Source organism: Poecilia formosa, unplaced genomic scaffold (genome assembly GCF_000485575.1).
Source record: "Poecilia formosa unplaced genomic scaffold, Poecilia_formosa-5.1.2 Scaffold302, whole genome shotgun sequence".
Taxonomy (NCBI): domain Eukaryota; kingdom Metazoa; phylum Chordata; class Actinopteri; order Cyprinodontiformes; family Poeciliidae; genus Poecilia; species Poecilia formosa.
Genome location: NW_006800241.1, coordinates 421559 through 437727, shown reverse-complemented (window position 1 = coordinate 437727; position 16169 = coordinate 421559). Strand labels below are relative to the sequence as shown.

At 41.4% G+C, this 16169-nt stretch overlaps 1 long non-coding RNA gene across 1 annotated transcript in view; it reads left to right on the top strand.

The window, feature by feature from the left end:
* The window catches only part of LOC107832987 (uncharacterized), an 18376-nt gene extending 3622 nt beyond the window's left edge, over positions 1 to 14754 (top strand). Inside the window, exon 3 of the long non-coding RNA XR_001658694.1 lies at positions 14603 to 14754. This is a non-coding gene — a long non-coding RNA (uncharacterized LOC107832987). The remainder of the gene's footprint in view (positions 1 to 14602) is intronic.
* The last annotated feature ends 1415 nt before the right edge of the window (positions 14755 to 16169 follow it).

Here is a 16169-nt window from a genome sequence, read left to right as displayed (position 1 = left end):
AAGCTTGGTAAACTTATGTGTTTTATTATTTAATGCTTATTCCGACCGGGACATTATTTGCGTTGCACAGCGCTCTCACTTCCGCCTCTGAGTTGTTGACGAAAGCTAAGTGTTAGCAGCATAACGTCCAAATTTCAAGTCCGGCCCTTGGAGATTTTATTGATTGGTGATACTGCCCGGGTTTTCATCGTTTTGGGGGGATCAATAAGTATCCTTAAGATGCCTGGAGTGCGGCAGCCTTTCTCCTCCCGGAGCTGCTGCCTGGTGTCCGGTGTTCAGAGCGAACGGCGGAAAGAGCTCTGCGGGATTATTTATACAGGTGAGCGGATAGGCTGAACACGGCGGGCAGCTGAGCAGTTGATGCTTACAGTGTAAGTGTAGCTTTACAGACAAAATTTCATATCATCCCGATCTGAACAAACGGATGACGGAGCGCATCGTGGCGGTACATGGCTGGTAGATGAGTTTCTGTGTGATGAAGGAAGGTCGCTAACATGAACACAAAAGCTTGGGCAAGGTTAGAGTTTTCTTCAGATCAAGCCAGCTATTATTATTACAGGTTAGCTTTGTAAACTACAGAAAAGTAACTGTTACGGAAGCTCAAATGTGGAAAAATTGGGCTGATGTTCATATCCAATAGTGACACTGGTGTGATTTACCAGTATTTCATTTTAGCAATTTTTTTTATCCGATTACTCTTAAGAATAATCGATAGATTACTCAAATACTAAAATATTAGTTTACAACAGCCCTACTCTCATACATACTTTCAGGTTTTATCTCAGTTATTCACCGCAGCATCAGGTTTTGTTGCTAGGACGTTAGCCGAAATAAACGTGAAAATGAATTGTTTATGAAGCACATGGGTCACTTATGATGCACCCAAAATTTTGTATGCAACATTTATTGGGATGAAGGTTGTGAAATCTAGTGATCAGGGCAGTACTGTAAGGCAGTGGTCCCCAACCCCCGGTCCACAGACCGGTACCGGTCCGTAGACCAATTGGTACTGGGCCATGCAAGAAATAATTAAATATTTTCGTTTTATTTGAGTCTGGAGGATCTTTTATTTTGAAAATCCTTCAACCGGATTCTCTCGGTTACTTGCGCNGTTACTTGCGCGCCAACACTGAGCCCACAAGCAGCAAAATGAGTAAGAAACAGATCAGATGTCTTTGGAAAGTTTCTTTGCAAAGGGGAAAAGGCCCAGAGAAGAGACGGGAGGATGGATTTATCCCGGACCGGTAGGTGAGTCAAACATTAGCAGCCGCTCTGCGTAACATGCGGCGACCGGCTGCTAATGAGGCAATGAAGCTTAAAGCTGCTTCGCCACTAGAGACCAAGCAGGCTGTGGATATAAGCAACACTTCGGGTGTCATTGTCTCCCATCACTCCCAGATGGGACCGTCTCGTTGCAGAGAAACAAGCTCAGGGCTCCCGTTAGTCTTTATCATGAGTTAAAATTTTCACGAAAGTGAAATGTTCGTTTTTGTAGCGCATCTGTATCTTATTTTGAAGGGATATGTAAACGTTACCATAGCGACCAGAGTCCGAGAGCGTTTGAGCAGTGGTTGAGAGGAGATGAGTAAAGCTTGTGAGTCTTAAGTCTGGTTTAGATGGCAAGATTTAAAGATTGTTGGCCGATTCCCCGGGCCGCAGCAAAATTTCCAAGTCCCGACCGGTCCATGGTAATAAAAAAGTTGGGGACCACTGCTGTAAGGTACATTTACCATGACTTAAAAGTTGATGTTCTTTTCTCCATGCTTCATTACTTTCTGATCTTAAAGTAATAAACATTAAATGAACTGTACACAGTCTGTGAGTCGCCTCCAGTGGTCAAATAATTGCTCACTGCTAACACAGCTAGTGGAGCCACTTCAAGCAACCAGCATGGTGTGGTGATTGAATCTTCATCCGTGGTCAAATCATTGCTACTCATTTCTGTAGTTTTTATATAAATTCTGTATTACACACGTGTGAGGTACATATGGTGTACAAAAAATTAGTGGCAGCCTTAGCTTAGCTTAGCTTAGCTTAGCACATACTGTATGCTGCAGTATCGGGTGCATGAGAAGGTCATGCTGGATCATCTTTTACTTCATAGCCTAGTTTTACTCCAAAGGCCTTTGAAAGGCTGACAGATAATAGCTTGAGGTGTAGAGAAAAAAAAAGATAATTTTATCTTGAGTTAAACACGCTAAAGAACATTTTGATTCAGATTTCTTTATTCTTCCTTGAGAGGCTATTTTCGAAAATAAAATAATGCTCTTCTATATTACTTCCAGAAGCAGCAAGCATAAAAAAATGTTAATTAGTATTACCTTTCTATAATTAAAACATAAAACAGTGACAAAAAAGAAAGTCCTGGGTTTGTAGTTTGAGGTAATGTAGTTTGTTATGTATGTTAAAGGTTTGAATTGATTTTTACCTCGACTGAAAATTTCCAGAAAGCTCCTTGGATGAGCGTCGACATCTTGTAGACACACATGGCTCTTATCACAGCTGTCAGGAGCTGAGTAAGGGATACTCTGCAGGGTTCGTCGATGGTCGGAGAACGTTTGAAAGGAAACTGAAGGTTCCAATAAGCAGATGGACTTCATTAGTTTTACTTCCTCGGAACAGATTTCACGATTTCTGAGAGAAGCCGACCCTCACCTTTTCAGAGTTGATCATTCTGCGAGCGTTCGCCGCCTGAACACCGTAGCGCGTCTTACAGTTTGGCTGTTTGGTCAGTTTGTTACGTTATCCTCCGTCTTCAGATTGTTTTGAAAGCCTGAGTCAGTCTGAGTAACGTGATTATTTCACTCCAGCAGGCTGCAGAGTCGGTTTAATCCCTCCCTTCAGAAACTAACAGCAAACAGATTTCACTGACCGCACATTAGTTTGTTGTTTTATGTGTTCTTGGACATGCATGCTTCATGACATCCAGAACCAGCGCAGGTGGCTGATGAAGATGGAAACTTTTTTTTTTTTTTTTCCAATTGGGACAAAACCATCAACCCATAAAACTTAAATCTTCCCACAAACCATTAGGTACAACACAAAGTGTTGGTCTTAGACAAATTGACAAATAAATAGTGATCTACATTGTGTTTTTGTCGCTAAATCTTTTTCAGTTTTTTTCAGCCGTGGACCCAAAATTAAAATAGGAAAATGGTTGACTTTCTTTGAAGGAGGAAAACATGCGAAACAATTTTGATTAAAGTAATGAGTTACTGAGGAAGAGGACCAGCGGCACTAAAAATAATAATAATAATAATAATGAAAGATTCCTGACTTTAATCTCAGAATCCTGAGATAAAGTCTGATTTCTTTTTTCCAGCGGCTCTAATCCTCTTCTGTAATTTACACATTTGTTAAAAAAAAACTAGACTATTTTCTATGTCTAAATTAAATATTTAATGTTCCATTTTTGTTGTTGAGCAGGGCGATTCTAATTTAAAACTTCTTGGGATTTTATTTGTTTCGTTTTATTTTTGTCCTTTGAGTCCTGGTGAGTTGATGATTTTGGCCCATGTCACTAAAACTTTGGACGCCCCTGATATACAGTAAACACTCAGCAGTGCCCTGAGCAGAGCGCCACGTTTTTTTTATGTCCGTTTTGTTAAAGTCGGAGAATCTCACACCGTGAGACATCTCCCCACGTCTTGAATCGCCGTTTCACATTTTCTCCTCTCGTCCTGTTTGCTCTCCGTTTCAGACCGACCGGCGTTTGGTCCAATGGGACGCGCCGGGCCCACACGCCCCGCTGTCCAGATTAAGACCTCACGCTCAGCCATCACTTGGACAACAGGTTGTGTGCGAACTGGTTGTGTTTCTGTTTCTGGCCTGCGCTCCTTTGCCCTCGCTGGCGCGTAATCCGCCTAAAGCCAATTACAACACCATTAGCCCGGTCGCCTTCCTGACAATGACAATGCAGCCTGCGGCGGGCCGGGCGGCGGAGGACGCTTCGCTCTGCTGCTCCTCTCTTTCTCTCTCTCTCTCTGCTGGACTTCATCCTCTCCCATGTGGCTGTTATCTCCATTAATGGCAGCAGCACTGACTGATATAATCTCTGTTGTGGCTACAGAGAGGCTAAAGGTGTTGAAAGACGGGTTCCTACTTTAGCAAAACGACTTTTCAACTGTGTTAAGCATCGCTGCTTCAAGGTCAGAGGGTCAAGTTGAGATGGTTTAAAACTCATCAGAGCTGCTGAGATGTTGATACTCAGTGACGTGTTTTATTGAGTGGTGCAGTGGCAATGAAGGCAAAGTCATGGGCAACTTTACTGTGTTTGTTTTGTCGCTTTTACTCCAAATGTTTTATGATTTGTCTCATATTTAAAGGGAAATTATGTCATCATTTTGGAAGTAGGTTCTGCAGTAAGAGGCCCTTTAGAGTCTGGATAATCTGGAGTTTGAGTTCAGTATTTTTCCAGCTCTGGGTATGTGTGGTAAAGAAAATAATGTAAAAAAATATACATATATATACTGTGTTTTTTTCAAGGTTTTTTACATTCTCATTTTCTAAACATGACCTTTCCTGCCTTGTTTGTGTCCTTGCTCTCTTCTAAATGTCCTTTATTCCCTTTCCTCCGTGTAGATCTCCTCTCTTCCTCCTGTATTTCCTTGTTTTATTCCTTTCTTCTTTCAGCTCATATTTCCTTCCTTCCTCTTTTCTTTGTTTCCTTCTTTGCTTCCTTCCTTCCTTTGTGTTTGTTCCTACTTCTTTCCTTTCTTTCTCAGTATTTGTATTTCCACTGCTTCAGATTCTTGTCTTCATTGTGTCCTTTCTTCATCTTTTCCATTGCTTCCTGCTGGCCCAACTCCATTCCTTCCTTTAATAGATTTGTCTTTTCTTCTCCAGTCTTCCTTCTACACTTCCTGTTTCTTTCTCTGTTTCTTTCTTTCTTTTTCTTTCTTTCTTTCTTTCTCTCTTTCTTTCTTTCTCTCTTTCTTTCTTTCTTTCTTTCTTTCTCTTTCTTTCTTTCTTTCTTTCTTTCTTTCTTTCCTTCTTTCTTTCTTTTGTTCTTTCTTTCTCTCTTTCTTTCTTTCTTTGTTTCTTTCTTTCAGTCAAAACGGTGGCTCATATTTCTTTGTGAACTTCAAAATGAATCTCAGGACTTTAAAGTCTGACGTTTTTTGATAAATATGTAATAAAATTATTTCAGTTAAATTTAGACAGGTGAAAAGACACTCCAGTGACTAACATTCTGCACACATTATGACTGAAACGCAGTGATTACAGTATCGCATTAGAAGGATAAAGGAGTTGGCGGCGCTGGTACACAGATGATCCGGTGGCGCACCCTGGCATTTACAGCCTGGCAGGGCGTGCCACCCCCCTCAGGACCGGGCACAAATGGTAACTCAGCGTCTCAGTTATACAGCCGTTGTTTCCTCTTCTGCCGGACGTTGGCTGACAGCTGACTCTGGAAATCCAGCAGATCTGTAGAGAAGTTCAAAACTGATCCCCACACACATTCCCTTGGGGAGAAAAGATAAGTTGACGTGAATGGACCGTAAACGCACCGCGTGGAAACGCTTCATCTGGTTAAATATATGAGTCACAGTCTCAGGGGAGGGTAGACATGCAGACTCATCCCACCGTGCCGTCGGGGTCCAGAGAGGACCTGAAGCTCTACCGCTCCTCACAGCATGATGTCACGGCTGACATCAGCACATCTCTGCACCACACTGACCGTCTCCTTGGCATCCGTTCACAGGACTCGGTGAATCAGAACCCAAATTTAATGCCAAACCTGATACGGTCCTAATCATTGTGAATATGTCTTCTGTCTATCAGTACCACTGTGCACATCTTCTTCTTTTTTATTTCCTTTATTTAACCAGGTAAACCCCATTGAGATCTAGATCTCATTTTCAAGAGGGGCCTGGGCAGAAGTCTTTAATAAACAGTAGCCTGGTTACAAAATAAAACTAATTAATACATATGCGCAGATGTAAACCATTTGAGATTTACAGATGTAAATCTCTGCTGTTAACGACGTATTCCTGGCCAAACAAAGCATGGTTACCATGGAGACACCTGGTAACCCCGACTCATCTAAGGGCTCAAAGACGTAGCAGCAGAGGGTTAACTTCAAGAGGCAGTGTGTTAGATTATCTAAGATGAACAACTGAAGCAGGTGGCACCCGTTTTTATCTTTCACAGACTTTCATAGTTGACGCAGATGTCTGAACACTATTCTGTCATCTTGGTTATGAACGGCCATGTTGTCCTCTTGTGATGTGATGGACTATCTTAGTGGAAACGTTGAGGCTGTGTTCACACTGAGGCCTGAAGTGACCCAATTCCGATTTTTCTTTTGGTCGTTCACACTTCCAGATATATGCGACCTGTATGTGAACTCCAGTGTGAACTGCAAATGACCTGAAAGTGTCCCGTAGAGGGCGCAATAACGTCACACATAGAGAGCGTACTCAGTGTTTGCAGACGTAAATGTGAATGCTAACATTGGAGCATAGCTTGCGATTTTGTAGTTGATGCAGATTAACAACTTAATCCTCATCATGATCCACCATGATTGTAGTTTTTCTTCCTGCTTGCACGTGTCGGCGCAGGATAGCGACGTTTGTTGAGCGTCAGACGTTCAGATTCAGCTCACATTTGAAAAGATCAGATAGGAATCTGATACCCAAAGTGGCCCGGGTTGCATTCGAAAAGAATCTGATCTGTGCTGTTCAGACGGTCAGGAAAAGATCAGGTACGGGTCGCATTAAGGGAAAAAAAAAGAAAAAATTGGAGTTGGGTTACATCGGGCTGCAGTGTGAACGCAGCTTTAGATCTTCTGCAGTAGTAGACCCCAGACTCTTGTGTTGTTGATCTGAGCAGCTGTTCAATCATGTCCAGCGCCTCAATCTGCTGTATTTTAGTTTTACTTCCTCGAGTTCTAAAAAAAATAAAATAATAACATCATTGCCATCTGTGGTTCATTAATCCTCCTGTGAATTTCGGTTTCCGTATCAGAAGACTTTCTTCAGTGGGGTTTCTTCAGGGTCTGAAAGGATCTTTGAAGATCTTTAGGGAAATTTCAAAATTTCAAACTTCAAGAGAGACTTAAATAATCCCAGATTGTTCACATTAGTTCCTAAAATACATTTATTCATATTATAAACTGTGTGGCTATTTATTCATTTGCTTGATGGAGGGGCGGCTATACAGTCACAGGTTGTTGTTTTTTTCTTTTGCAATGTTATCTTAAATATTGAAGGTCCTGGGTTGCTTTGCATTTTCTTTACATGTCTCCCTCTAATTACTCTAAACTCCCCTGAAAGTCCAAAAAGATGCAGATTAATTGGCTTCTTTGAATTGAGAAATGAGCTTCTTATGTGCATCGTTGTTTGTCTTGCGTAATGTTTCTCTGTGGGTTTGTCCAGGATTTACCTGCACACTACTGGACAGCACCACCCTAATGTATATGATTTTATTTGCATAAATATTACCCAGTAGGTCAACATCTGTTAGTTTTCATGACTCATGTACATCTTGAATGTAATTAATAGGGCTATGTTTATTTATTTAATGTTTCTTACTGAAACTGGCTGTTACCCCATTGAGCCGTGTTGAAACCAAGAACATCACATTCTTAAATAGTTACAGACAGAACTCATCGTGGGCTTTTCGGTTCTCTGGGATACATAATTTATTTATGACATATTTCAACCGTGGAAAGATAACAAGTTTAGATTTTTATTTGGAAGTGGATCAGCTGGACTTAAAAAAAAACACCCCAGCAGTTATCCAGAACATCTGTGTGCTGCATAGTGCGCAGCGTCTCGTTTTGCTCTGGGTTAAAGTTGAAGCAACAGTTTTGGAGCGGTGAGACATGCTGCGCAGATGCCTGGATGTCCAAGTGTAATTTTATATTTCTCTCTTTTTTTATTTCTAATGACTGAGTTGCCAGCTTTAGTTGTATAGGTTACTGAGCAGGCTCTGTGGGAGCTATCTTGTTACTGCAGTTCGTGTGTGTGTGTGTGTGTGTGTGTGTGTGTGTGTGTGTGTGTGTGTGTGTGTGTGTGTGTGTGCGTGTGTGTGTGTGTGTGTGCGTGTGTGTGTGTGTGTGTAGAGGAGAGGAAGGAGTCCACAGAGTGACAGTCACAGCGTTTGTTGAGTGGAAAATTGCCCCTAAAGCTCCTCTACTCACCTTTCGCAGTGACAACATTTAGCACAGTGTGTTATAACCCCCCTGCGCCCCCACCCGTCCACCCTCCCCTCCCCACCTCTCGCCCCCTACCAACATTTCCCTTTTAGGATTTTGCTAACAGTTTTCGTCGGGGAAGAAGGCTAAAGTGATTTTGCAGGAGTAAATACTCCAAGCAGATGGTCCGACATGACAGGAGATGCCTCGGCCTGAGAGGGCTGAGGGGTTCTGTGGGAGATACCGACAGGGTCCCGGACCAGCCCCCACTGCGTCCGAATGTGACAAAATGCAATTTGGAATTTGCCGGCCCCTCCGATCCAAAAATGGACCAGGGAAGAGAGCATGTGAGAGGAGCGATGGCATGTCCTTCGCGCTCCGTTCGAGCTTGGGTGACAGCTGCGATGTTTATAGGCCGGCTTCGATGACAGTGAGGGGGGTACGGCCCGGCTCTTTGCAGACAGGAATTAGGTTTGTCATCAGATTCTAAAATCCTTCTGATTTATGACATTTCCACTCCCGTTTTCCCCTCCACCCCCTTTGACCCCCGCCGACAAACACCCAGCGGGGAAACGATGACATTCGGCAAAACTGTTTGTTTACTTCTTACTTTCACCACAAAGGATCAATTTCCCACATCAACATGTGCCGTGTCACATCACATTAAGATATTAGGATATTAGCTTTGACACAGAAACATTGTAAGAAACTCTAAATGTATTTAATATGCGGCTGTGAAATCTTTTTTTAACCTCTTTCACTTTACGAGCTTCTTTAGGTTACCCATTGATACTCATCCATTCAGCTTACGGATGCTATCACTGTTTTCTGACAGTGTGAAAATTGATCCGTGTGACAGGTATGTCACAGACAGTCTGCTTTAACAAAGTGAAACTCAGGAAACTCAAATAACAGTGCTGTGTTTTCTATATTAGTTGCATTTAAATATTCAAGAGAAAGCCAAATTTAATATCAGAACTGATGGCATGAGTAAATGCAAAATGCTGTTTCCAAATAACGACTTCATCTTTTAGAAAGAAAACCCATCAAGCATTTGTTTACTACATGGCAGAGTTGTTCTAATTCAGTTTCAGATCAAGCCACAGCATCTTAGTCAGATTAAGTCCTGGATTTTACTTGCTCCAAAACTTTCTTTTTGTTCTGTGATGTAAGTTTAAAACGGGTATTTTCAACCCAGTTCTCTGTTCGAGGCGGTTTTACATGATGGGTTACAGGTGTGGAGGAGCACAGCTTTAAAGTTCACTTTTAACACGGCATAGTGAGATTATGCCTGGGCTTTTTTTATTTGCAATGTTTGAAAGGTAGTCATCGCTCTCTCAATTATCCAGTTTGTAAAACCATCTTTTCAAGCTGACATTGTCTCCATTTTGTCTTAGGTAAGAAAGGAAAACGTTTGGTATTTCTTAACGTACTTCTTTTGACGCATTGTGAAAGAGCAAGTCATTTTCTGAAGATTTTATACACATTTGCTGTCATTTTTCTTATTTTAGGTTGACGTTTTTGTTTTTGTAAACTCAAAACATTACTTTTTTTTGTTTATTGGTAGACCATATCTGGATTGTAGGAATTTACTTCGTTCAGTTACGAAACAAAGTGGGTACAAATTGGCACATGGACGACGCCTCTTCCTTTTCCACCCAAAAAAAGTAGAGTATGAAACCATCAAATTGACAGAATGGCGACAGGATAAAATGACTAGCGCTGCCTCTGTGTCACCAAAACCAACCCACGGCTCAAACCGGTTACTGTCAGCCAGTTAATAAGGGTGAGAAGCTGTGACACATTTTTGTGGCGTGATCCACCTTTAATAACTCCATGAGAACTTTATATGTGGAGCACTTTCTTTAAGAGAAATGCCACCGATGCCTGGGATATGGTGCGAGGAGGCAGGTTTACAGGAGGCCTCTGGGCAGATGACAGGCGGAGTTTTATTTAGAAACAGAAGTTGGGAAACAACTTAATTAATTTAACACCAGACAGTATTACAAGTCTTAGACCCAACGCGGTTCGGTTTCAACCTGCCTTCAATCCCCTTAAATCTTCCTCTGACTGATGTTTCCAAAATGCCAACCGTGCATGCAAGCGCAACACTTTGGTGGTAACATTGTATTTAGCTGATGCCGAGGCTGCTGGGACATGTTGGAAAGATCAAAATCAAAGAGAATTTATGGAAAGACGTACCTGGATGAAATTACTTTGACCAAAGGGAACCCGTCACACGATCTTCACTGGGTGGGTACAAATCGACACATGGACGGCGGCTCTTCCTTTCCCGTCCACAGAAAGTAGGGGATGAAACCAGTAAATGTAGAATTTTGATTCTAGATTATAGAAAACCGGCATGTTAATGGTGAACAATGGTTTTTTGTGGGGATTGTGTTGTCTGGGCTGCATCACAGTCCTGATTGGTTCTTTGTCATTTCTTCTTCCTTAATTGCTCCATTCTGATTGGTTCATCTACATGTTTTCCTGATTTACCTGGAAGCACTTCCTGGTTGTCTGTTTTTCTCACTTTGAGACGACAGACTGTTCCAGTTCTCACCAAAGTGAAAAGACACAACGCTGAACTCACCATAACATCCCACGTTAGTTATTTTAAATGTTTACTTCCTGTACGAAACTCTGTTAAGTCGAGTTTAAAACAGGAAGTAACAAAGTAAAACACTTCCTGTTAACCTTTAATACATAGGCTACTATCATCCTTCAGAACTATTACCAACAATAACTGTACAGAACCTCATGGCAAATCAACTCAGACGTCTGCAAAAGCTGCAGAGATTTAAAAATCTACCAAGTTACACAACACAAGCAATGTTTTTATCGAATTGTCAAGAAAATGTTGTGCAAACTTTTCAAATGTTGCAAAAAGAGAAGAAAAAAAGTGAATGAAGCATCTTTCCATCTACTGGTTCAAAGCGAATCAACCAGGCGACACAAAGCGAGATCTCGTCAGGAGTTGATGCGATACATGACTGTAATTACCAAGACATAGAGTTTGCAGACTAGCCTGGATCGCACATCTCAGAGCAATGAAGAGATTTCGAGCCGTTTGGACTTGGATATTTTTTATGTTTTTTGCCCCTTGTGAGGCACAGACCAACCAGTAGGTAGGAAGGTGTGGCAGGTCAGAACTTATACAGAAAATGTGTTTCCATCTCCCCGTTAGCATTGTTGACTTTTTTTTTTTTTTTGGAAAAGCCAAAAAAAACCATCATAAGCGAGCATAAAAACTTTTTTTTTTTTTATAAGTTTTAAAATTGCAAATTTTGCTGTTTCTGTCAAACTTTTCTGGTACCATATTTCAAAAATATGCATAAAAATCATTTTTTATGTATTGTATTCTTCTGCCCAGTCAATTGGGCAGAAAAATACAAAAACTACAGAAGCATAAAATGATGGGCCTCTACTAAAGTCTTCGAAAAAACTATATGAAGGGTTGGTGTTTTTGTAGAAAATACAGATTTATTTTAGTTTTGTACGGTTTTTATTCTTCCAATGATTTTCAAATTAAAAAAAACTTCCTTCATACTGAAAATTGCCAACTTGGATTCTTCTCTCAGTAAACACATATGCACCGAACAGAGTTGGGATTTGCACCACTCCCATCAGCGCTCTGGTTTGTGCGTTCTCTGACTGGTTAAAAAATATATTTTTCAAAGAAAAGCAGCACCACATCCTGAAACACTTAAAACCAAGCGCAGGAGGCGCTTTGTACACCGATTGGCACAGAGTCTTCAACTCACTGAACTCGTCAAAAAAACATATCACAAATATTTGTGACATTTCTTAGCATTTGTGGGGGAAAAAATATCAACAGTGTAAAGTTTGGTATCCACACAGAAACCAGTCAGTTTACTCTTCCCTCCGTTTTCGAGTTTTCACTGCAAACGACTAGACGCTTCGCGGTCTGGGAACCTTCTCGCTGTTTTCATTCCTGCTGTTCTTCAGGAGGAAAGCAAGCAGGGCGGCATTTTCTCACATCTTAAAAAAATGACACCCAGCTATGTGACACTTCCCCTCTCCTTATCGTGGGAATTTATAAGCTCTCCTTCGCGCCAGGTGCCGTGGCCGGGAAATGTTCGCGCACACACACGCAAATATACACTTACAGTAGAGATATCTGTTAGCCATAGGAATCCTCAAACAAAAACAACAACAAAAACGAATACAGACAACAGCGCTGCTACACCATCTTTAGCTTATATCTTCAGCACATATAAGATGTCGCACTTTCGAGGGAAATAAGTATTTATTTCAGCTCAGATGAAGAAAAAGTGACAATCACAAGCAGCAGTGCATGAAGTTGTTTACCAGTGGAACAAGCCACTGGCTCGGTTCCCTGTGGCCCGAGCCGCCATTCTCTGTTGTCCTGCTGCTAACGGAAAGCAATTCACAAGCTGTAAATTCATGGCAGGTATATAAATCACGCGGCGGGCCCAGTGGGGCCACGGCGGGATCTGCAGACATTTGGCCCCCCGGGGGTCAGTGATGCCATTCCAAACCCAGTCGAGTCGTTCCACCACAGAAACAGGTTCACCACTTTTAGGGTTTTTGGAATAAACTGTAATCCGATGCAACTTCAGGTTCTGCTACAAAGTTATGTTTTTGTCATATTCCTGTCTTGTCCTTTATTAAGTCGTACAACGCCGTCAGTACGCGGTTAGACTGTAACTTCTAGTTGTAGACGGTGCAAAGATGCATCTTTACATTTCAACACGACTTGTTTAGAGCTACAAATGTTACATAACATTTTTTTAAAAAGACCAACAGCTGGAATAGTACATTTGTTGTCACAAAAAAACCACCACTTTTAGGGTTTAAAATGAATAAAAGGAAACTTTTTGCTAAAAACTAATAATAAAAATGCATGTTTTCTATGGCAGTTTTGGAAAATGATGTGAAAAAGATAATAAGAAATGGCTACATGTTGCACTTCTAGTGTCATCCTATTAAGAAAAATCAATGCATATTCCATGAACAAAACGGAAAAACGGCTAAAACTTGCACTTGTTATATTCATGACTTAAAACCATATCCTGATGTAAGCTGTTACCATGGCGACCTGGTATCTGTACAACCAGTTGTACCTCCACATTGCAACTCTTATTTTGAAGAATAAAAGGAAGCCATTCTTGTTTTACCGAGTGTTGACAAAGTCCAGACCTCTTTTTTTTATAGAAATTTATTTGACATCAAATTAGAAAATGCCTGGTGTGGTACATTACATTAATGAAAGAACAAAACACACATCCACATATACGCGGTTAATTATACTCATTCCTTGAAGTCCAGACTTTTCTACTCTGTGATCATCAGATGACAGTTTATCAGTAAGTAAATTTCCTCTCTACAAATAGCCCAGCTGGACAATGCTAACTTTTTTGGCGCTCTCACAATCTCCAGCATCTACAATATCAGCCATGTGCTGCGAGTGCAGCTCTGTGAACAGATTCTGTCCACAGACCTCCAGAAAAGCCAGGCCAACCCCCCCTAACCCTCCCAACCCTGAGATATTTTGGGCCGCTGACCCCCTTCTCTTCCTCTACACTCTGTCTCTGCTCCCGTTTCCCCATCAATCATCCGCAGAAGGTGAAGTGAAAGCGAACAAACGGCTCCCTTCCCAGGACAGACAGGCCGATTATCAAGCCGGTGGCAACAACTTTGCGACTTTTCCAAACGGCCCGGTGCTCAGCGGGACGTTTTGGCGAATGTCGGCTGTGAGTCTGCCAGCTGACAAAAGCTAGCACTCAGCAGAGTGTGTGAGTAACCCCAGCCCCGTCCGATGGGGCAGACGTCCACACCAACAATTACCGCTTAATAAATCAGTTCCCCATTTTAGCACCTTGATTCTCCTCACAGAGGGGTGCCTACAGGGCATGACATCTTGGTTTGCCATGTTGTCTTTGCTAATTAACTGTTCAGGCAGGTGTAGAGATCGCACCGAGGGCCTCTGCTGAGTGCAGGCGTTAAAGTTGATGGATTCCCTTTTCTAAATACGTCCGGTAACCTTCGCTCACTTTCATCACATCAGACGGATAAGTTTCATAATAATAATACTTTTTACTTTTTAATAATGCGTGTGGGTGTATTGATTTTGTTCATGTGAAATAAACAGGAACTGAAACATGATGGGAGAACTGATGAAATGTTGACAGCAATAGTAGCTTAAGTGATCATTTGGTAGCGTAAGAGCAGCACTACTTCAACATGTTTTTACTCCAGTAAAAGTAAAAAGTTACCCAAGTAAGAGTAAAAAACTATTTGGTAAAAATACTTTCTTTGGTGGAAACCAAAATGACAATAATTCATTTAAGTAACAAAACAAAACAAAAAAATCAGACCAAAGAAAATTTTTCCAAATAATTTTTTTTCAATGTAAAAACACAAAATGCAGGTGTCTCTGTCTGGTGAATCTTTGGTTAAAACATTTTTTAACCAAAGTGCTTTTCCATCAACATTAAGAAGTGATTGACTTACAACAAGCTCCTGCATCTTGCTGAAAAGCTACTTGTAAGTTAGTTCTCTTATTTCAAGAAAACTGAGATATTTCCATTAGAAACTAGACTAAAAATACTTGGTCAGTTTTTGTGTTTTTGCAGTGAATGTCCTTTCATCAGGCCGTTTACATCTGTTCTCAGGAGCATTAGACCGAGAAGTAACTCGTATAATGAGCTCAGCAGCTCCACCAGGTGCTTGCTAATTGCTCCTGGCTAGTCTGAAGGAGCTGAGAGGGGGAGCCACAGGGGAAGGGCAGCTCTGTGAGGCGGAAGCTCAGCTGGATCCGGGCGCTGCGAGGACGAGCTTTTTGACTAAACACATGATCTTTTTATAAAGTAAAGCATTTTGAACAGCTTTGACGCTGAACCGAGCTGTACAAATAAATCTGACTTAACTTTAAAGCATTTATGCATCCCAGGAATGGTTGCCACGGAAGATTAAAGGATTTCTCAAACATGCATAAAACAATTAAAGAAACACTCCAGGCATGTTTTTCCATAACATCTTCCCCTTTAATGGCTGCGTTTCTGTCTCTGAGAATAAACATTGCCACGACTTCCTCCACCACCATGAGACGATCGTCTTAAACTCACCTCTGAGTGTGGAGGACAGCTCAGACGTGTCCTCTAGTGCTAGAGCGCAGCACCCACCAGCCAATGCCAGCAGCATAAAGGGCCTCAACACTAAACAGGATTCAGAATCAGACCCATTTATTCACTTCGTACATAAACAAAGCATAAAAGGCCCTTTAACAAGGTTCACGATAAGCTTCTAAGGATGTTGTGTGATCAAGAAAACTGGAAAGCTCCTGCGGTCATAATTCAAGAGCGTTGCTTCAATCCCACCTCCATGATCCCCCTTTGACTGCAGTGATTAATGTCCAGAGAGGAGGGCAGAACAACCACTGTGTTCACAACGGCATGTGTTTGCATGTGTGTGTGAGAGAGAGGAAGAGTGTGTGTGTGTGCAGGAGGGGGTGAGTGGGAAGAACACCTGTGCAGAAGGCAATCTGTCTTTGTCTGCATAATGTGACAGTGACCCCCCAGATGAAGGTGAGTGTGTGTCATCTCTCTCAGTGTGCAGGAGCAGGTGCTCTGGGTTGCTCTCAGTAATGACACTTGTTTTGTTCGTGTGTGTCTGCATGTGTGTGTGTGTGTGATTTCCACGTTCATTAAATATTTAAAGAATCTCGCTTCTACTTCTTTAACCACAAATTTAAACCCATTTGTGAACAGACCTGTCACAATAATCAATAATCAATAAATCGCAAACTCAGTAATTTCTAATTTCATGATATATTGTTTTACTTTCTACCAAGAACCGGATGATAAAATCTTCCGTCTGGAGTTTTGGTCTCGACTGAACCTTTTTTTGAAGGATAATTTGATTTCCTGAGACTTCATAATTTATTTTATTTGCTGTTACTGATGTTTGGTTTATTTATTTTGGACATTTGAAATGTCTTCCAGTTCCAGTGTTTAAATGTTCACTAGGATTTAAATTTTGTTGA